General features: G+C 38.6%; 1 non-coding gene across 1 annotated transcript; it reads right to left on the reverse strand.

The window, feature by feature from the left end:
- Positions 1 to 11,219: 11,219 nt before the first annotated feature.
- On the reverse strand, positions 11,220 to 11,326 carry LOC133798957 (small nucleolar RNA R71). The gene has a single exon (XR_009876172.1). It is a non-coding gene; the product is annotated as a small nucleolar RNA R71 (small nucleolar RNA).
- Between the last annotated feature and the right edge of the window lie 12,091 nt (positions 11,327 to 23,417).

Genomic DNA, 23,417 nt, shown 5'->3' on the forward strand with positions numbered 1-23,417 from the left:
CCCAAGCTTCAAATCTAACAAAAACTCATCAAAACACAAAGTCCAATTCAAGCTTAAAAACTTTAAAAACTTAGAACTTAAAACTTGAATTACCTCTGATTGAGTTGTTTCCCAACTAAACCCTTCGGCTAATAAGCTTCTAATCTTCCCTAGGATCTCTATGCCTCAATCCTCGCTTGAATCCGAGTCCTAGAACTCAAGTTTCCTTCGAAAATGCGATCGGGGAACGAAAATGGAACTTTGAAAGAAAGAGAACGTACAGAACGTTCTTTTTATTTCTTTAAAAGGTTACTTCAAGCTTAAGTAGCCTTAAACAAATCCTAACGCTTGGGGTCACTGTTGCGAATTTTTACTACTGCGCAAGTATACGCAATCGAATAAACAAGTAATAATAGTGGAAATATATTATCGTTCCGTCAGGGAATTGATCTAATAATTACCAATAGCAAACTTTTATTTCTATTTGACTAATGAAATTTTAATGACAATTAACAATGATCAATAAACTAAGAAAACACAATTTAATTAACGAAATTTATTATGAGCGAAAGATTAGAGTATTCTAATTTCATCAACCTTCAATTCTATTCAATCAATAATACAACTAATATGTTTCTGTGATCTATGGTTATAGCAAGTTTACTAATGACAATTCTATTCTCTCTCAAGATATAAAATATTCAGTTTACCTGCGAATTTTCTATATGTCTGTGATAAATTCTACACATAAACCGCATTAAGAACAAAAACCTAATTGCTACACAAACCAATTTGATACTTTCGTTCTAAATTGAAATCTATGTCTATTGTCTAAAGCTATTCCAATTCTCACTTTTCAGATATTGAATTAAAACCAATAATCATGCAACAGATGGCCAATCAATTACAAGCATTAAACATAAAAACAATAGATAACCATAAATTCAAAGATTCATAGAAATTGCATTAAAGATGAATAGAATATCCAGTGACTACATTAAAATACTCTAAATACGAAATTAGTTCATAATATTAAACTTCATCACACAATCTAAAATTCAAAAGCATAAACAAACACAAACAAAATAAATGTGGATTCTTCTCTGTTTCTTTCCCTCTGCCGTCAGAATGCTTCCTTTTTTCTTTCTACTTTTCGATCTTCTTTTTATTCTTTTTACAAAAATCCAAAAACCTAAAAATTTCCATAAAAATTTCCAAAAATGCCCTTGTGCCGATATATCGCCTATGATGCTGCGATATATCGCCTGTTGAATGTTCTCGATAAAAACGCGAGTTTATGATGTCGTTCCAATAAGCCAAAATTTGGAATTCCACAAGCGGCGATATATCGCCCAAGACAGGCGATATATCGCCTGTACCATATTTCCCAATATTAGCCAATTTTCGGCTACTAAAACAAACATTTATCCAAATTCTCGAACAAATCAGAATTATAACGACAAACTGCACAAGTTCACCAAACAGATTAAATAGAAACTTTCTCTTGAGAAAAACAACCAAATCAATCTGAAAATGTTATAAATAAGCGTATATTTTGTACGCTTATCACACCCCCAAACTTGATTGATTGCTTGTCCTCAAGCAAACAAAAGAATGAACAAAGAAACAATCCAAAACTAAAAAAAACTATTGGATGACTTAACTTCACAGAAAAATTTAAACTTAGAATAGGGGCATAAATTTTCTCAAAAATTCCAATTCTTCTTCAATCGCTCAACCAATGCTTCAGATCATGTGACTAGAATTTCAACATATCAATAATTTCTCAAAATACTGTCATTCATGCAAATACATACTTCATTTAACAAATACCGTACAAAACATAATTTTACAAGTATCAACACTCATTCATACCTCAAACCCATCAAAATTCACCATAAACTTGCTCAATTAACTTGTCTCCACTAATATAAAATATGTATCAAGTAGATCAAAAGGACTTTTATAGGCTCATAACATTAGGCTCAGGTAAAGTGTAATGCCCCGAATTCTTCGATGTGTTTAACGGTGTGAATAGTAGGCCGGGAGGACCATACTTGCTTAATTGTGTTAATAATTGATAAAATGCATGTATATGTTGATTATATTGTGGTATGATGTGAAATGCATGCATGTGAGTCCATATTCTTAATTATAGGGGTGTGATGTTAACTTGGCCGTTGAGGGTAAATTGTTTATTTGTTCGTATGTTGGTGATATGTTTTAAGGCCACATTGTAATGTGGATTTGTTCGAGCTATTCGGCATGAGACGATCTTTAAGTGTTAAAGTAGCGGTTTAGTCATAACGGGATTAAGTTCGAGGCTCGGGGTGAGTCTCGAGATGTTTTAATGATTAGAACGTTGCCGGGAGTAAAAAGGGTAACGGGACATGAATTATTGGTGTTTGGGAATTTTGAGAATAGCAGGAATTGGGAAGCGTTAATTATGATTAACGGTATAGGTTCGGAAGTACCAACTTTGCCCTTGGGAAGGCTTTATAAACTTTTAAAGACCTAGGGGTATTTTGGTCATTTGGGTTTTGGATATATATGAAGTTTGGATGGCTGTAGAAACCGTACAGAACAGAGCAAGAATTACCCTTCCCGTACATCCATTTCTCTCTCTCTTCCTTTGAAGTTTTTGGTCCCAATTTGAAGATACAAGCTAGGAAATCAAAGCTTGGAGGTTGTAGACTTGGCCCATCCATTGAAAAGGACTTTAATTCCATTTGAGGTAAGAATTCATCCATGAAAAACAAGCCATACTCTGTTTTACTTTATAGTTTTCAGCTTATAGTTTTGGTGTGGATAGTAGGAATCAATGGGAGTTTTTGTGTAAGATTGATTGGGTTTTGATGAGGGTATGATGTAGATGAGGTTTAGGGGTTGAATTGGGTGTTTGGTAAGGTTTTGGATTGGTTTGGAGGGTTTGGTTTCAAGAGAAATCGCAAAGAAGATGAACCAGGAAGTTTCTGGTCTGTTATTGGCGCAGCAGCGCCACTTAGGGCGCAGCGGCGCTATTCAGGGCTCAGAGATGGGCTCTCTGACTTGGAAATAGGGCTGCAGCGCCATTTATTAGGGCTGCAGCGCCACTCACAGGGCTGCAGCGCCATCTGATGGGGCTGCATCGCTAGTCCATTTTTCAGCAAACACATTTTAGGGCTCAGAATGATCCTTAAGGTTCGGGGTTTGGTTCCTTTGCCCCGTTTGAGTATTTTAAGAATCCCGAGAGTGGGGGATTGATCCCGGGAGTGTGATTTTAGATTGTGAACCATTTATATATTTATTTTATTAATGGATTATAATTGGTTATGATTAGGTAACCGCTAAGGAATCTAAAGGTTGATCATTCTCAAGGGTCGTTCTTTTACTCATTCTAGCTCGAACCAGAGGTAAGAAAAATGCACCCCAAGTGTGACATGCATGGATATTCATGAGGCATGTTGGTTGTGTTAATATGGACTTGGATTGAATAAAGAATGTTTAGCATATGTTTCTCACTTGCGCATGGTACTGACTCATTAGTCAGATTTGGCAAAGGTGCTAGTATCAACTGTGAAGCTGCGACTTATTAGTCAGGTTCGGCAGTGGTATTGGGCACTGGTCATGTTGAGCTGGCTCATTAGTCAGGACGGCCTTAGCGTGTTAACGCAAGCCAACAAGATTAGATCTAATCGATGATTAGCATTGAATGACTCAAAGAGCATTAATGCCAGTCCGACCCCGAGGGTCGATGAATGAAATAAGCGCTTGGAGGCTAGTGGCTTACCTAGCAGCCACTCTCCCACTTGAAACAGTGACATGCTTGACAGTCACTCAGTATGGTTTATCAGAACCTGTTGAAGGCTAGTGACTTACCTAGCAGCCATTCTTCCATTTGAATTGGTGACTTGCTTGTCAGTCACTCAGTATGGTTTATCAGAACCTGAAGTGATATTCACTCACTTGTTTGAAAGCTTTATGCTCAGTATGATTATAATGATAATCATTTGATAATGCTATTGAAAAGTGTTATGTTTTCTTGTTGGGCTTTGGCTCATGGGTGCTATGTGGTGCAGGTAAAGGGAAAGAAAAGCTCACCTAGCCTTGAGTGGAGAGCTGATGTGGTGTTGTGTACATATGCGGCTGCTTGACCACCACGGCCAAGGAGTTCTCAGAGGAACTAGGGGGTTTACCCTGTTTTGCCGCTTAGGTCGGCGGGATTGTAAATTTTAAATAGTAGTGACCATTTTGTACTGAGGACAACTTGTAAACATTTTGTTTAGCTCTGCAGAGCAGTTTGTAATGAGAATCTCCATTTCCTTTTTACTGGTTTCATACCTTAACCTGTTAATTACACTTAGAGCACGTTTTTGACCAAAGGACTCGGGTAGCGAGTCAAATTTCCGGTCCACCGTAACTGTTCTGGGGCAACCAGGGCGTTACATAAAGGTAGATGAATAGTCATTTAGGCTCAAAATTACCATAAGCATATAAACCTCAAAACCAGCCAACTTCCTCTTCATCACACCAAAAATCACCCTTTTATACAATTAGAGAGAGAGATTACAACACTTTCATCATTTTCTTCTTTTCTTTTTGTATCATTTTTTTTCTATACTTATCACTTTTTTTTTTTTCAAATCACACTCCCCCAAACTTAATATTTTCTATATATAATCAAGAAGTGTGACCAAGTGATATTTTTTTTTTATTTTCTCAAAAACTTCTCTCTCTCATCTTTTTGTACAATCATACTACATATCCAAATCATACCAATACCTCACTATTTTCCATTCTACTTTCCCACAAATTATATGCTTATGATAACAAAGGAAAAGGAAAAATAATGAAGTTAGGAAATTTAGGCTCAATAGTATAATCAAGAACAAAAACCAAAGCTTTAGGCTCAAAAAGGGTAACTAAGGATAAATTTTTATGGGTTAGCTGGAAAGGCTCAAATGTTTACCAAAGAAAATTGCCTAAATCATCTTTACTCAATACTTCATTTAGCATTTCGTCTCAACAAATCAACTGAGCAAGTTCTAGGTTATTTCAACATCCACCATACATACCAATTCCCACAATACTTATAAACTTATATAATGTAGAGCATAAATTAAATAAAACACATATAATACACAAATGACAATACTCAGATCAATTATCAACAGGTTAAGCACACAGTCTACATATCCAAAGCATCAGTCTAACAACATCAAAGAATTAGCATAATTCATCATTGAAGCCCACCTGTCTTAGTCAATAATAGTTTCGTACAATCATCCAACATTAAAATTAAAAATAAAAAAAATCAAAAGAAAAGTAAATAGTCCCCCAAACTTAAAATAAACAGTGCCCTCACTGTTTCACAAAATCCAAAGGACCTGAACTAAAAGAAAAATAAAAAAATAAAAAAAAAAATAAAATAACTAGAAAAAACCAGACAACCGAACAGTTACTCTCCATCGTCAGAATCTGGAGGCGGCTGATATGGCTGGCGTAATTCTGGAGGACATTGAGGAAAATCATTGAATCCTGTATAGCGCGCAAATGCCCCACAAAAATCAGCCATGTAATTCGTCATGTGGAATTGACGATCTCGAATATCCGCCTGACCATGCAACAACAGCTGTTGTTGTCTCTTCAACTCTTCAATGTCTTGTTGCATGGTACTATACTGCCGAGAACTAGAGCCTTCAGTAGCTCTAGAAGTAGATGGTTTTCGCCCCTTTCTCTTCGGCCTTGTGGTCTCAGGCTGTTCATCGGTCGGTGGCAAGGACAACAGACTCGGATCAACAGGATCATATCCCAAACCAGTGGGTCGAGGAACACCCCCATAATTCTCATCCTGATGCAACACTGATTGATGACTAATTATTGGAGACTATTCACAGACTTCATTAACATTCATTGGCACGCCTTGATCCTTACATAGACTGGTAATTAATGAAGCATGTCCATGACCACCAGATGTGGCCCCTCGCGCAATGTAACTGATACTCTCTGAAATGAGCCTCCCAACATTGATGGACTTGCCAGAACAAATACAATAGAGCAAGTAGAGACGTTCAGTAGTCACTTCCATTTGTTGAGTGGAAGGCATGAGAGTACTAATGACGAACCTGTTCCACAACCTCCCATATGGACTCAAACATGTAGCCCTGATTGATCTTGGAGTAACCATGTCACTCCCCATTTTGTAAGTAGAACCGGGCTTCGTCATTTCCCTTAAGAGCAAATCATGGTCCTTTTCTGCGGCTCCTGTGCGATAATCGTCATCCCAAGGATCATTTAGGCCGTACAACCTATTGATTACTTGCGGAGAATAGCAAACCTTCTTACCCCGAACTAACACTGTGTGATCATCCCGCTCGACAAAAGCGTTGGCATAAAACTCCCTTACCAAACTGATATTAGCCAAAAGTTTTGGCTCACACAACTGCTTACAATTCCTATTTATAATCATCTGTGGGAGTATGGCATCCAATTCACTCGGCCTAAAGTGAGACTCCACAATCAGTGTCTTATTTTTAACTATCCATTCCTCGAATTTATTTTGTGCAGTGGGGCTAACAAAGGTATGGGCAATAGTTACATTGGCTCGTTGGACGATGGACATGGTCTTTGCTTTCTTTGGAGCCATGGAGTAGTTGAATCTCAAGAACACAAGGAATAGTCTCTGAACACACTAATAACCCCAATTCAACTCAGAAACACACAAGAATGTCCAAAATAGTCCAAAACCGTTCACTGAGTACTTTTGTCGAACACCTAGTGTGCAATCAAGAAAAAGTGGCCAACAATACTCAAACAACCCACAATCTTCCCCAACTGTATAGAATATGCTCCCAATATAATAACAACAGAACACACAAGCCAATCTTGCAATAGATTCTAAAATTTCATCCAATGCCCAACACAAAACCTAAGTTCTCAAATTCCTCAATATATCTTTAAACACATACAAACTCAGCAAAGTACCTTGAAAACTTGAAAATGATGATGATAGTGGTGGTGAATCACAGCAATATTCGGCCCCTTATGCTTGATGATGGTGATGCTTGAGAGAAGTTTTGTTGAGAGGAAAAATTTGAGAAGAAAGGAATATGTGGAGTGTTTCGGTTCTATGAAAGGGATCGAATTTGGGGTTTATGTTGGGGAAAAAGAACTGAGATAAATGGGTCATGTGCTCCCCACGTGCATTTTTATTTTCAAAAAAATCAACCAGGCGATATATCGCCTATATGTGGCGATATATCGCCACAAGAAGTATAAAAAAAACGATGTCTCTGACTTGAATGGTGATATTTTGCCACTTCCACTGCCGATATGTCGCCTCCTATTTTCCTATAGCCGATATATCGCCATTTATAGGCGATATATCTCCTGGGACCGAAAAAAAATTCCAACTTTAAAACCAAAAATCCCCTCTGAATCGGTTGTCCAGGCGATATATCTCCTGGTGTAGGCAATATATTGCCTAAACACTGTTCAAATTCATCAACTTTTTCAACATTTTTTTTTTCACGTTTTTTCACGATTTTGCTACACTAAAAGAAATAAAAACTATAATGTCAAACGAAAACAAAAACACAAATAAATTACAAAATAATGAGGTGCCTCTCAAAAGCGCTGTCGTTAACGTCATTTAGCCGGACGCTGCTTTTCTTGCCTTCAAGAATCCACCAGTGTAATATTGACCTTCGTCTCAATTTCGCCTCCATAGTAATGCTTCACCCACTGTCCATTAACTTTAAATGGCGAAGAATCACCTTGTTGAATCTCCAAAGCCCCGTATGGAAAAACTTTTGTAACATTGAATGGCCCCGACCATCGAGACTTTAATTTTCCCGGAAATAACTTTAGACGGGAATTGAATAGCAGCACCTTATCGCCCACTTGAAAAGTCCGATTGACAATATTATTGTCATGCCATTTCTTTGTCTTCTCTTTGTAGATTCTTGCATTCTCGTAGGAATCATGGCATAATTCATCTAACTCATTCAGTTGAGCTAGCCTTAATGCTTTCGAAGCGACCGGATTGAAATTCAACTTCTTTAATGCCCACTGTGCCCTATGCTCCAATTCAAATGGCAAGTGACAAGCTTTACCATATACAAGACGGTAGGAAGAAGTACCAATTGGTGTTTTAAAAGCTGTCCGATAAGCCCATAACGCATCATCAAGCTTATTCGACCAATCTTTTCTATTAACGTGCACCGACTTCTCTAAAATCAGCTTAATCTCCCGATTTGACACTTCCGCTTGCCCATTTGACTGTGGATGATATCCCAATGCCATCTTGTGTTTAATTCCATACTTCTCCATTAAAGAATCAAAAATCTTATTGGCGAAATGAGTCCCTTCATCACTTATAATCGCTCGAGGTGTGCCAAAATGAGAGAAAATATTCTTTTTCAGAAACTTGACTACCACCTGAGCATCATTAGTTGAAGTAGCAACTGCTTCAACCCACTTACTTACATAATCCACCGCCAACAAAATATACAAATTACCGAATGACGGTGGATAGGGTCCCATAAAGTCAATACCCCAAACATCGAATAATTCAACCTCCAATATATTAGTGAGAGGCATTTCATGACGTCTTGAGAAATTACCTACCCTTTGACAACGATCACACCGTTTCACATAGTCATAGCTGTCTTTATACAGAGTAGGCCAATAAAATCCACATTCAAGGACCTTTGCAGCAGTCCTTGCTCCCCCAAAATGTCCACCAGTAGGCGATGCATGGCAATGAAACAAGATGTCCTTCATTTCTCTTTCAGGCACACATCTTCTGATAATCAAATCCGGGCACTGTTTAAATAAGAAAGGATCATCCCAGTAGTAGTTCTTCACATCATGATAAAACTTTTTCAATCTCTGCCCAACAAATTCTGGTGGCACTACGTTTTTCCGCCAAATAATTCACATAATCCGCAAACCATGGCACCAACTCATCCTCCACTGCAAATAATTGTTCATCTGGGAAACTCTCATTAATCTCTCCTGCATCAAGTTCTGACTTATCCCCCAACTCAAGTCTTGATAAGTGATCCGCCACCAAATTCTCTGTACCCTTCTTATCCCGAACCTCCATATCAAACTCTTGTAAAAGAAGTACCCAACGAATAAGTCTAGGTTTAGCATCTTTCTTAGCAATAAGATGCCTGATTGCGGAATGATCAATATACACAATAACTTTGTTCCCCATCAAATACGGCCTGAATTTATCGAATGCATAGACAATGGCAAAAAGCTCTTTCTCAGTGATGGCATAGTTCAACTGAGCGCCATTTAGTGTTCTGTTGGCATAATAAATAGTCTGAAATACTTTGTCAACACGCTGCCCCAGAACCGCACCCACTGCAAAATCACTTGCGTCGCACATTAACTCAAATGGCTGGTCCCAATCCGGTGAAATTACTATAGGTGCCGACACCAATTTCTGCTTTAGTATCCTGAAAGCTTCAAGACACTTCTCATCAAACTCAAATGGCACCCCATTCATCAACAATGCCGAGAGTGGCAAAGAAATCCTGGAGAAGTCCTTTATAAATCTTCTGTAAAACCCCGCATGACCAAGGAAACTTCTCACTCCCTTAACTGAAACTGGAGGCGGCAAATTCTCAATAGTAGCAATCTTAGCCCTATCAACCTCAATACCGTTCTTAGACACCTTATGCCCAAGTACTATGCCTTCATTTACCATGAAATGGCATTTTTCCCAATTCAAGACTAGATTTGCCTCTTCACATCTTCTCAGCACAGCCTCCAAATTCATTAAAAAATTGTCAAAAGAAGACCCCATCATAGAGAAATCATCCATAAAGATCTCAATGCTCCGTTCCACCATATTAGAGAAAATAGCCATCATACACCGTTGAAAAGTGGCAGGGGCATTGCACAGACCAAACGGCATACTACAGAATGCAAAAGTACCATATGGGCAGGTGAAAGTCGTCTTTTCTTGATCCTCAGGCGCAATGGCTATTTGATGGTACCCTGAATAACCATCCAAAAAGCAGTAATATTGATGTCCAGCCAATCTATCTAACATCTGATCAAGGAAAGTGATATGCTTTGATTGTTTGGATGCAAATTTAATTTAGAACGAAAGTATCTAGATTATTTGCTTATTTTCTGAGTTGCGTGGCTAATGCCCTCTACATGATTCAACTTACCATAGAAATATAGGAAGTTGTCATTTAGATTGAATTTCATAAGTCTTGACCAGATTATGAATTGTTGTTGCAACTTATTCTTGAATAGGGAGAAGGGGATATAGATGCTTGCATTAGGAAATAACAGGGTGGAAAAATAGAGAATCATAATTGTCCTAATTGTATTTTCTTTGTTAATTTGTTTAATTCTTCATTGCGCTTCGTTAATATTTTTCTTAGTTTAAAATCTCTGATAATTGTTTAATCAAATTGAATTAAAGGATTAATTGATTGGTAATTGATAAATCAGTCCTTGATGACGATACTTGGTTTTTACCATTTTTATTACGAATTGCGACTGTGTGCACTTGCATAGCTATAAATTTTCGCAACAAGTTTTTGGCGCCGTTGCTGGGGACTGAAAATAATTATCAATATCAGTCTAATTAATTTTTATTCTAATTTGATTTTAATTTATCTTGTTTTTAATCTGTTTAGTTGCTTAATTTTTCTATCTCAGGTGAATTTTGGTATATGTGTGGCAGAAAAGGAAAAGCCACACTTGTTCCTCTGAATCCCGAGATTGAAAAGTCTTGCAATCAAATCAGAAAGAGCAAGAGAGAGGCCCAGAATTCTGTGAAGATGGCACAGAATGACGGGGATGGCAGGAATGTTCTAAATCCAGGAGTTGTACAAGGGGTTCAGGATCAGACCAATGTTGAGAGGAGCCTGAAAGATTATGTGCTACCCACTCTGACGGGAGTACAAAATAGTATATGCCCACCAGCTGTAGAGGCCAACAACTTCGAAATCAAGCCTGCTATTTTACAAATGGTGCAGTCCTCTGTGCAATTCAATGGGTTGCCCTCTGAAGATCCTCACACCCATTTGTCCAACTTTCTGGAGTTGTGTGGAACCTTTAAATATAATGGGGTGAGTGATGACGCAATCAAGCTTAGGCTCTTCCCATTTTCTCTAAGGGACAGAGCTAAAAGTTGGCTGAACTCTCTGCAGCCAAACTGTATTGTCACCTGGCAAGATCTAGCTCAGAAATTTTTATCCAAATTCTTCCCTCCGTCCAAGGCTGCTAAATTGAGGGGAGAGATAAATAACTTTTGCCAGAATGACGGAGAGTCACTGTATGAAGCTTGGGAATGGTTTAAGGAACTCCTGAGAAGATGTCCTCATCATGGCATTGAACAGTGGATGCTAGTACAGAATTTCTACAATGGTTTATGTCCAACAACCAGAACTATTATTGATGCTACAACAGGTGGCACTTTTATGAGCAAGAGCGCAACTGGAGCTTATGAGCTGTTAGAGGACATGGCTACAAACAACCATCAATGGTCTGAGGAAAGATCATCTGGAGTCAGAAAGGTAGCTGGGGTGCATGAGCTGGATGCAATCACTGCTCTAACAGCGCAAGTAGCCTCTCTGAACAAGCAGTTACAACAGAGCAGTGTATCTGCTAATGCGGTTCAGCTGGCGGTGAGGTGTGAAATGTGTGGTGGTGCTCATTCTGTCGATCAGTGCCCTATCTGTATAAATAATAACACCTCAATGGATCATGCCTAAGTTCAAGTGGTGGGAAACTTTCAAAGGCCACTCAATAATCCATTTTCCAACAACTACAATCCTGGGTGGCGAAATCATCCCAATTTTTCGTGGAAGAATAATCAAGGCCAACAACCTCAGTTTCAGGGCCAATTTCAGAATAACATGCCTCAGCCACCTATGAATCAAGCTTCATCATCACAACAGTTTAGGCCTCAACAATCAATGCCTCAACCTGAGAGGCCTAATGAACTGCAAGCTGCCTTGTTGACTCTTACTAATACTCAGACTCAATTTATGACTGAGACCAGATCCTCTATTCGGAACCTTGAGACACAGGTTGGGCAGTTGGCCAATATGCTGAATAACAGACCCCAGGGAAACTTGCCTAGTAATACTGAAGTAAACCCCAAGGAGCAAGTACAGGCAATTACTCTGAGGAGTGGGAAGCAAACTACGCAGCCTAGATCTCCACAGGCAGTGGTTCATAATAAAGGGATGGGTGAACAGTCTGATTCAAAAAGGGTTACTGAAGACCATCGCCAGTCAGAACAGAGTCCGCCAGTTGTTATTGAGCAGCCAGTTAGAGTTCCATACCCTCAGAGGCTTAGAAAGACTACACTTGATAAACAGTTGTCTAAGTTTCTTGAGGTGTTTAAAAAGCTGCAAATAAACATTCCTTTTGCTGAGGCCTTGGAGCAGATGCCCAGTTATGTTAAGTTCATGAAGGAGATTCTGTCAAAGAAAAGGAGAATGGAGGACTATGAGACTGTAGCGCTCACTGAAGAGTGCAGTGCTATTTTACAAAGGAAATTACCCCAAAAGCTGCGAGATCCGGGGAGTTTCACCATACCTTGCACCATTGGAAAGTTTGAATGTAAGCACGCCTTATGTGATCTGGGGGCAAGTATCAATCTGATGCCCTTATCTGTGTTTAAAAGACTTGGTTTGGGGGAGGCAAAACCAACAACTATCACTTTACAGCTCGCAGATCGATCGTTAACACATCCACGAGGTATCATTGAGGATGTTCTTGTGAAGGTGGATAAGTTCATATTTCCATCTGACTTTATTGTTCTAGACATGGAGGAGGACACAGATGTCCCAATTATTCTTGGTAGGCCATTTCTAGCCATAGGCCAAGCTCTTATTGATGTTCACTGATAAGCGTACAAAATATACGCTTATTGATAACATTTTCAGATTGATTTGGTTGTTTTTCTGTAGAGTCCAAGAACTTTACTTAGCTAATTGTTTAGTAGTATTATAGTATGTTTAGTGTTATCATTGTTACTTTGGATTTTTGGTTCAGACCGGGAGTTATTTGGACACTCATAGTAGTACTTATAGATTTTCTAAGTTTAACCTATAGTTTAAGAATATTAAGTATAACCTAAGGTTTGATTAATGTGACTGATATTAAGGATTATATTAGTATATTATAAGGTTTAGACATCAACCAATAGGACTTTAAGCACATGTTTTGAATGGTAATTAAGGATTAAGTATTTTTGAGGATTAAATTAAATAAGGGTAAAAGTTTGAATGTATAGGGTCAGTCAGCAGCTTTGAGCACGTTGAGGGCTTAGTCAAGGCTGTTTAGTTCATTCAAACTTAGCTAAAAATGTGTAAATTCGTGTTTAAATATTCTGCGTATGCCGATATATCGCAGCTATAGGGGGCGATATGTCGCATCACGTAGATACGGAAAACACGAATCGATGCACGGTCGCCTCGGGAACAAAGGTCCAGGCGATATATCGCCTATAGGGGGGCGATATATCGCCTCCACCAGCATGTTTTCAAATTCATTTGAATTCTTTTCCCTTCAGCCATTCAAACTCCTTCAACAGTCCAGCATCTTCTGAACGAGTCTTCAGCCTCTGCTGAACGATTATTCAAATGATTTTCACTTAAAAAGCCATTATTTTTATTCAAGTAAAATCAAGATATTTTCATTCCCAAACTCTATAAATAGGACCTAGTACCCAGCCATTATTCACCATTTGCTCTAAGTTCAGAGGCTGCTAGTGTTAAGTGAGTGTGAGAGTGTAAACACTTGGTTTGGGAAAAAAAACTATAAGCTTAAACATCATAAGCTTATCAAACACTTTGGGAAGTGAGTTCTATAGTATTTCGGTGAAGGTTAGATTGATCTTGCAATCTTTGAGGTAAACCCAAAACTCTAGTTCTTTTCTGTATTTTTATGTTATTTCCTTTCTCAAAACCTTCTACTCAGTCCCCTAACCTTATTCTTATTTTGGTTAGGGAATCCAAGCTTTTAAGCATATAAGTCGGTAAGTATGTTTTCTATGGTTTAGTTTTTCCATCTCTTTCATTTCATCTCCTTTCTTAGACTCACTCTTTCTTATGGTTTTAGGAGTGTTCCAACAATCCCAACTCAGTCCATAATCTCGGTAACTTTGGTAAGGAAAAATAGGCTAGAATTAATATGTTATATGTTATCTATATGTTTATGTTATTAAAAGTGTTATGATATGTATATGTGTATGTAGGCTTGGGCATATGACCCATATGACTAACAAGACCCCAAATGGGTTATGGGCATATGACCTACTTAGCTAGTAGGACCCCATTAACCCCATGGGCATATGCTTGTTTAGTCTATGGGACCCCAAGTAATAATGGCCATTATAATAAGTGTATGTTATATGTATTATGTTAAGTCTTTATGTTTTCTTATGAAATTATGTATGTGACTTTGTGTTAGATTTTCCTTACTGGGCATTAGGCTCACTCCTTTCTGTTTATGTGCAGGAAAATAAGTTTAAGAGGCGGTAAGATTCGTGACGCTTGGAGGATGTGTATCGATGATGAATGGAGTCAAGGGGCCGAGCGTTATTCGATTCGAGGATATAGTCTCCTTTTATGTTTTTATGGTTTTATGTGTATTTTCCGCATTATTATGTAATGTCTTTTATTTTTAAATCATCTTTTGTTTTTAAAGACAATGGGATCCCAAAATCCTTCTTAGTATTCTGTTTCTTTGTAAATAACTCTTATTTTCAAGTTACTCAATAAATTATGGTATTTTCGTAAAATGTAAGTTTTTATGTATAGTTTCGATAATGGTCCAATTAGTCTAGATTAGTGGGTCGTTACATTTTCTCAAGATAAAGTTTATATTTAATCTGTTTGGTGAACTTGTGCAGTTTGTCGTTATAATTCTGATTTGTTCGAGAATTTGGATAAATGTTGGTTTTAGTAGCCGAAAATTGGCCAATATGTGGAAATATGGTACAGGCGATATATCGCCTGTCTTGGGCGATATATCGGCATAAGAAGGAAATTCCAAATTTTGGCTTTGCAGAAACGACATCAGAAACTTGCGTTTTTATCGAGAACATTCGCCAGGCGATATATCGCCTGTCTTGGGCGATATATCGGCACGAGGGCATTTTTGGAAATTTTCATGGAAATTCGTAGGTTTTTGGGATTTTTGTAAAAAGAATAAAAGGAAGATCAAAAAGGACAGAGAGGGGGGAAGCATTCTGACGGCAAAAGGAAAGAAACAGAGAAGAATCCACGTTTATTTCGTTTGTGTTTATTTTTATGTTTTTGAATTTTAGATTGGATGATGAAGTTTAATATTATGAACTAAATTCGTATTTAGAGTATTTTAATGTAGTCACTGGATATTCTATTCGTCTTTAATGCAATTTCTATGAATCTTTGAATTTATGGTTATCTATTGTTCTTATGTTTAATGCTTGTAATTGATTGGCCATCTGTTGCATGATTATTGGTTTTAATTCAATATCTGAAAAGTGAGAATTGGAATAGCTTTAGACAATAGACATAGATTTCAATTTAGAACGAAAGTATCAAATTGGTTTGTGTAGCAATTAGGTTTTTGTTCTTAATGCGGTTTATGTGTAGAATTTATCACAGACATGTAGAAAATTCGCAGGTAAACTGAATATTTTATATCTTGAGAGAGAATAGAATTGTCATTAGTAAACTTGCTATAACCATAGATCACAGAAACATATTAGTTGTATTATTGATTGAATAGAATTGAAGGTTGATGAAATTAGAATACTCTAATCTTTCGCTCATATTAAATTTCGTTAATTAAATTGTGTTTTCTTAGTTTATTGATCATTGTTAATTGTCATTAAAATTTCATTAGTCAAATAGAAATAAAAGTTTGCTATTGGTAATTATTAGATCAATTCCCTGACGGAACGATAATATATTTCCACTACTATTACTTGTTTATTCGATTGCGTATACTTGCGCAGTAGTAAAAATTCGCAACAAGTTTTTGGCGCCGTTGCTGGGGAATTGATATTCTATTAATATCAAAATAGTTAATTTTTATTCTAATTTGGCTGTTTTTATTATTTGAACTAATCCAAGTTGTCGCATTCTGTTTTAATAGGTGAATCTTTTGTATGAGACGTGAAGGATCTGCAAATCTTGTTCCTGTTAATCCTGAAATCGAAAGATACTGCAGACAAAACAGAAGGAAAAAGAGGTTGGAAGTATCAATGGCTGCCAACCAAAGAGACGGGGTTAACAACAATGATGGTCAGAATCATATCGCTCAGGACCAAAATGTGCGAGCATTAAGAGATTATGTGCTCCCCGCTGTCACAGGAGTACACTCGTGCATTAGGCCGCCTACTATTACTGCCAATAACTTTGAGATTAAGCCGGCGATGATACAAATGGTCCAGACTTCTGTTCAGTTTGGTGGTCTCCCCAATGAGGATCCTAACTTGCACATAGTGAATTTCCTTGAGCTATGTGCAACGTTTAAGTTTAATGGGGTGAGCGATGATGCAATAAGGTTGAGATTGTTCCCTTTTTCACTAAGGGACAGGGCAAAAAGTTGGCTTATTTCTCTACAGGCCAACTCAATCAACACATGGGAGGAACTAGCTCAGAAGTTTCTCTCAAAGTTCTTTCCTCCTGCAAAAGCTGCGAAGTTGAGGGGAGAAATCAATAACTTCTATCAGAAATGAAGGACATCTTGTTTCATTGCCATGCATCGCCGACTGGTGGACATTTTGGGGGAGGCTAGTCCTACAACAGTCACTCTACAATTAGCAGATCGATCAGTGAAACACCCCAGAGGAATCATAGAGGATGTTCTTGTGAAGGTGGATAAGTTCATTTTTCCGGCAGATTTCATAGTTCTGGATATGGAGGAGGATATGGATGTACCAATCATTCTGGGCAGGCCATTTTTAGCTACGGGGCAGGCTTTGATTGATGTTCAAAAAGGTGAGTTGACACTGCGAGTTCAGGGTGAAGAAGTGGTATTCAACGTGTTTAAGGCCTTAAAGTTTGCAAATGTCAATGACAACTGTTTCAGAGTTGACCTGGTAGAGAAAGCGGTGGCTGAAATTAATCTTACAGAGGATTCACTTCAGAAGAGCTTGACAATTGGGGATTTAGATGCTGAGTCAGACAGTGAGGTCCAAGAGTGTGTACAGTGGTTGAATTCTAAAGGGCCAATTTATAATCGAAAATATGAAGATTTGGGCCAAGGACCTGAGAGACCATTACCATCAGTTCAGAAACCTCCAGAGCTGGAATTGAAATCATTGCCTGCACATCTTCGCTATGTTTTCCTGGGTGAGAAGGAGACTTTACCAGTTATTGTGCCATCTTCTCTTTCTAATGAGGAGATGGAAAAATTGTTAAGGGTGTTGAGAACTCATAAGTTGGCAATTGGATGGACGTTGGCAGATATTCAGGGGATAAGTCCATCCACAGTTATGCACAAGATCTTGATGGAAGATGACAGTAAGCCCTCTATTGAAGCACAACGTCGATTGAATCCAGCAATGAAAGAGGTGGTAAGGAAGGAGATCTTGAAGTGGTTAGATTCTGGGGTGATCTATCCTATTTCTGACAGTAGTTGGGTGAGTCCAGTTCAGGTAGTCCCTAAGAAAGGAGGGATTACAGTGGTGAAAAACGACAATAACGAACTTATCCCGACGCGTACTGTAACTGGTTGGAGGATTTGTATAGATTATCGTAAACTGAATAAAGCAACCAGAAAAGATCACTTTCCACTACCATTCCTTGATCAGATGTTAGATAGATTGGTTGGACATCAGTATTACTGCTTTCTGGATGGCTATTCAGGGTACCATCAAATAGCCATTGCTCCTGAGGATCAAGAAAAGACGACCTTCACCTGCCCATATGGTACTTTTGCATTCCGTCGTATGCCGTTTGGTCTGTGCAATGCCCCTGCCACTTTTCAACGGTGTATGATGGCTATCTTCTCTGATATGGTGGAACGGAGCATTGAGATCTTTATGGATGATTTCTCTGTGATGGGGTTTTCTTTTGACAATTGTTTGACAAATTTGGAGGCTGTGCTGAGAAGATGTGAAGAGGCGAATCTAGTCTTGAATTGGGAAAAATGCCATTTCATGGTAAATGAAGGCATAGTACTTGGGCATAAGGTGTCTAAGAACGGTATTGAGGTTGATAGGGCTAAGATTGCTACTATTGAGAATTTGCCGCCTCCAGTTTCAGTTAAGGGAGTGAGAAGTTTCCTTGGTCATGCGGGGTTTTACAGAAGATTTATAAAGGACTTCTCCAGGATTTCTAAGCCACTCTCGGCATTGTTGATGAATGGGGTGCCATTTGAGTTTGATGAGAAGTGTCTTGAAGCTTTCAGGATACTAAAGCAGAAGTTGGTGTCGGCACCTATAGTAATTTCACCGCATTGGGACCAGCCGTTTGAGTTAATGTGCGACGCAAGTGATTTTGCAGTGGGTGCGGTTCTGGGGCAGCGTGTTGACAAAGTATTTTGGACTATTTATTATGCCAGCAGAACACTAAATGGCGCTCAGTTGAATTATGCCACTACTGAGAAGGAGCTTCTTGCCATTGTCTATGCATTCGACAAATTCAGGCCGTATTTGATGGGGAACAAAGTTATTGTGTATACTGATCATTCCGCAATCAGGCATCTTATTGCTAAGAAAGATGCTAAACCCAGACTTATTCGTTGGGTGCTTCTTTTACAAGAGTTTGATATGGAGGTTCGGGACAAGAAGGGTACAGAGAATTTGGTGGCGGATCACTTATCAAGACTTGAGTTGGGGGATAAGTCAGAACTTGCTGCAGGAGAGATTAATGAGAGTTTCCCAGATGAACACTTATTTGTAGTGAAGGATGAGTTTGTGCCATGGTTTGCGGATTATGTGAATTATTTGGCAGCCAACGTAGTGCCACCGGAATTTGTTGGGCAGAGATTGAAAAAGTTTTATCATGATGTGAAGAACTACTACTGGGATGATCCTTTCTTATTTAAACAAGGTCCGGATTTGATTATCAGAAGATGTGTGCCGGAAAGAGAAATGAAGGACATCTTGTTTCATTGCCATGCATCGCCGACTGGTGGACATTTTGGGGAAGCAAGGACTGCTGCAAAGGTCCTTGAATGTGGATTCTATTGGCCTACTCTGTATAAAGACGGCTATGACTATGTGAAACGGTGTGATCATTGTCAAAGGGTAGGTAATATCTCAAGACGTCATGAAATGCCTCTCACTAATATATTGGAGGTTGAATTATTCGATGTTTGGGGTATTGACTTTATGGGACCCTACCCACCGTCGTTCGGTAATTTGTATATTTTATTGGCGGTGGATTATGTAAGTAAGTGGGTTGAAGCAGTTGCTACTTCAACTAATGATGCTCAGGTGGTAGTCAAGTTTATGAAAAAGAATATTTTTTCTCGTTTTGGCACACCTCGAGCGATTATAAGTGATGAAGGGACTCATTTCGCCAATAATATTTTTGATTCCTTAATGGAGAAATATGGAATTAAGCACAAGATGGCATTGGGATATCATCCGCAGTCAAATGGGCAAGCGGAAGTGTCAAATAGGGAGATTAAGCTGATTTTAGAGAAGACGGTGCAAGTTAATAGAAAGGATTGGTCGAATAAGCTTGATGATGCGTCGGCTTTTAAAACGCCAATTGGTACTCCTCCCTACCGTCTTGTATATGGTAAAGCTTGTCACTTGCCATTTGAATTGGAGCATAGGGCACAGTGGGCGTTAAAGAAGTTGAATTTCAATCCGGCCGCTTCGAAAGCATTAAGGTTAGCTCAACTGAATGAGTTAGATGAATTGCGTCATGATTCCTACGAGAATGCAAGAATCTACAAAGAGAAGACAAAGAAATGGCATGATAATAATATTGTCAATCGGACTTTTCAAGTGGGCGATAAGGTGCTGCTATTCAATTCCCGTCTCAAGTTATTTCCGGGAAAATTAAAGTCTCGATGGTCGGCGCCATTCAATGTTACAAAAGTTTTTCCATATGGGGCTTTGGAGATTCAACAAGGTGATTCTTCGCCGTTTAAAGTTAATGGACAGCGGGTGAAGCATTACTATGGAGGAGAACTTGAGACGAAGGTCAATATTACTCTGGTGGATTCTTGAAGGAAAGGAAAGCAGCATCCGGCTAAATGACGTTAACGACAGCGCTTTTGAGAGGCACCTCATTATTTTGTAATTTATTTTCGTTTTCGTTTGACATTATTATTTTTAATTTCTTTTAGTGTAGTAAAACCGTGAAAAACGTGAAAAAAAAATTGTTGAAAAAAAAAGTTGATGAATTTTGAACAGTGTTCAGGCGATATATCGCCTACACCAGGTGATATATCGCCTGGACAACCGATTTGGAGGGGATTTTTGGCTTTAAGTTGGAATTTTTTTTCGGTCCCAGGAGATATATCGCCTATCAATGGCGATATATCGGCATCAGTGGATGAGAAGGCGACATATCGGCGGTGCAAGTTGCGAAATATCGCCGTGGAAGTCAGAGACGCTGTTTTGGTATACTGCATGTGGCGATATATCGCCACATACAGGCATGTGGCGATATTCGACCCCATCTTCCAGAACCGAAACCCTCATTCAAATCCTTCCCAAATTTCACTCAATTTTCCTCTCAAGCAAAACTTCTCTCAATCATCTTCATCAAGCAATCAAGGGGCCGATTAAAGCAGTGATTCACCACCGATTTTATCATCATCATTCTCCAAGATTTTCAAGGTACATTGTTCAGTTTGGTGTGTTTGATGCTTTATTGAGAAATTTGGAGAACTTAAAGTTGTTTTGGGCTTTGGACGAATTTTTGATATCTATTGCAAGATTGGCTTCTGTGTACTGTTTTTATTATTATTGGGAGCATATTCTATACAGTTGGGGAAGATTGTGGGGTTCATTGAGTTGTGTTGGCCACTTTTTCTTGATCGCACACTAGGTGTTTGATAAAATTCCTCAGTGAACGGTTTTGGACTATTTTGGATATTCTAATGTGTTTTTGAGTTGATTTTGGGTTCTCAGTGTATTCAGAGACTATACCTTGTATTTTTGTGCTTCAATTCCTCTATGGCTCCCAAGAAAGCAAAAACCATGTCTACCGTCCAAAGAGCCAATGTCAATATTGCCCATACCTTTGTTAATCCCACTGCGCAAAATAAATTCGAGGAATGGATAGTAAAGAATAAAACAGTGATAGTAGAGTCTCACTTTAGGCCCATTGAATTGGATGGCATACTCCCACAAATGATTATCAATCGGAATTGGTAGCAATTATGTGAGCCAAAACTTTTGGCTAATATTAGTTTGGTAAGGGAGTTTTATGCCAACGCTTTTGTTGAGCGGGATGACCACACAGTATTAGTTCGGGGTAAGAAGGTCTGCTACTCTCCACAAGTCATAAACCAGTTCTACGGCCTAAATGATCCTTGGGATGATGATTATCGTGCAGGGGCCGCAGAAAAGGACTACGATTTGCTTCTAAGGGAAATGACGATGCCTGGTTCCACTTACAAGATGGGGAGTGACATGATTACTCCAAGATCAATTAGGGCTACATGTTTGAGTCCATATGGGCAGTTGTGGAACAGGTTTGTCATCAGTACTCTCATGCCTTCTACTCAACAAATGGAGGTGACCACTGAACGTCTTTACTTGCTCTATTGTATCTGTTCGGGCAAGTCGATTAATGTTGGGCGGCTTATTGCTGAGAGTATCAGTTACATAGCGCGAGGGGCCACATCTGGTGGTCATGGGCATGCTTCATTAATTACCAGTCTCTGTAAGGATCAAGGCGTCCCAATGAACATTAATGAAGTATGTGAACAGTCTCCAATCATTAGTCATCAATCGGTGTTACATCAGGATGAGAATTATGGGGGTGTTCCTCGACCCACTGGTTTGGGATACGAGCCTGTTGATCCGAGTCTGTTGTCCTTGCCACCGACCGATGAGCAACCTGAGACCACAAGGCCGAAGAGAAAGGGGCGGAAACCATCTACTTCTAGAGCTACTGAAGGCTCTAGTTCTCGACAGTATAGTACCATGCAACAAGACATAGAAGAGTTGAAGAGACAACAACAGCTGTTGTTGCATGGTCAGGCGGACATTCGAGATCGTCAATTCCACATGACGAATTACATGGCCGATTTTTGTGGGGCATTTGCGCGCTATACGGGCTTCAATGATTTTCCCCAATGCCCTTCAGAATTGCGCCAGCCATATCAGCCGCCTCCAGATTCAGATGATGAAGAGTAACTGTTCGGTTGTCAGGTTTTTTCTAGTTATTTTATTTTATTTTTTTTATATATTTTTTTCTTTTAGTTCAGGTCGTTTGAAACAGTGAGGGCACTGTTTATTTCAAGTTTGGGGGACTATTTACTTTTCTTTTGATTTTTTTTATTTATTTTTAATTTTAATGTTGGATGACTGTACAAAACTATTATTGACTGAGACAGGTGGGCTTCAATGATGATATATGCTAATTCCTTGATGTTGTTAGACTGATGCTTTGGATATGTAGACTGTGTGCTTAACCTGTTGATAGATGATCTGAGTATTGTCATTTGTGTAGTATATGTGTTTTATTTAATTTATGCTCTACATTATATAAGTTTATAAGTATTGTGGGAATTGGTATGTATGGTGGATGTTGAAATAAGCTAGAACTTGCTCAGTTGATTTGTTGAGACGAAATGCTAAATGAAGTATTGAGTAGAGATGATTTAGGCAATTTTCTTTGTAAACGTTTGAGCCTTTCTAGCTAACCCATAAAAATTTATCCTTAGTTACCCTTTTTGAGCCTAAAGCTTTGGTTTTTGTTATCGATTATACTATTGAGCCTAAATTTCCTAACTTCATCATTTTTCCTTTTCCTTTGTTATCATAAGCATATAATTTGTGGGAAAGTGGAATGGAAAATAGGGAGGTATTAGTATGATTTGAATGTAGTATGATTGTACAAAAAGAAGAGAGAGATAAGTTTTTGAGAAAATAGAAAAAAATTCACTTTGTCACACTCCTTGATTATATATAGAAAATATTAAGTTTGGGGGAGTGTGATTTGAAAAAAAAAAGTGATGAGCATAGAAAAAAAAATGATACAAAAAGAAAAGAAGAAAAAAATGATGAAAGTATGTAATTGTTATACCCAAATTTCGAGCCATAGTAAATATGACCTCGAAAGCTGAGTTCGCATTAAAGGGTCTCGTGAGGGTTAGGGTATGCTCTACGATTGTAAACCGAGCCGGCAGAGTATGATATATGACCTCGAATGTACTGACCTCGAAATGATCTCGATCTCGAAAGATAGCTCTGAGAGCCCCTCATCTTCGGGAACAACTTCGGAGCAGGGATATTGAGCTCGATATGCTAGCTCGAAAGCAATGTTAGCTCGGGAGAT

This window comes from Humulus lupulus, chromosome 8 (genome assembly GCF_963169125.1).
Source record: "Humulus lupulus chromosome 8, drHumLupu1.1, whole genome shotgun sequence".
Lineage (NCBI taxonomy): Eukaryota > Viridiplantae > Streptophyta > Magnoliopsida > Rosales > Cannabaceae > Humulus > Humulus lupulus.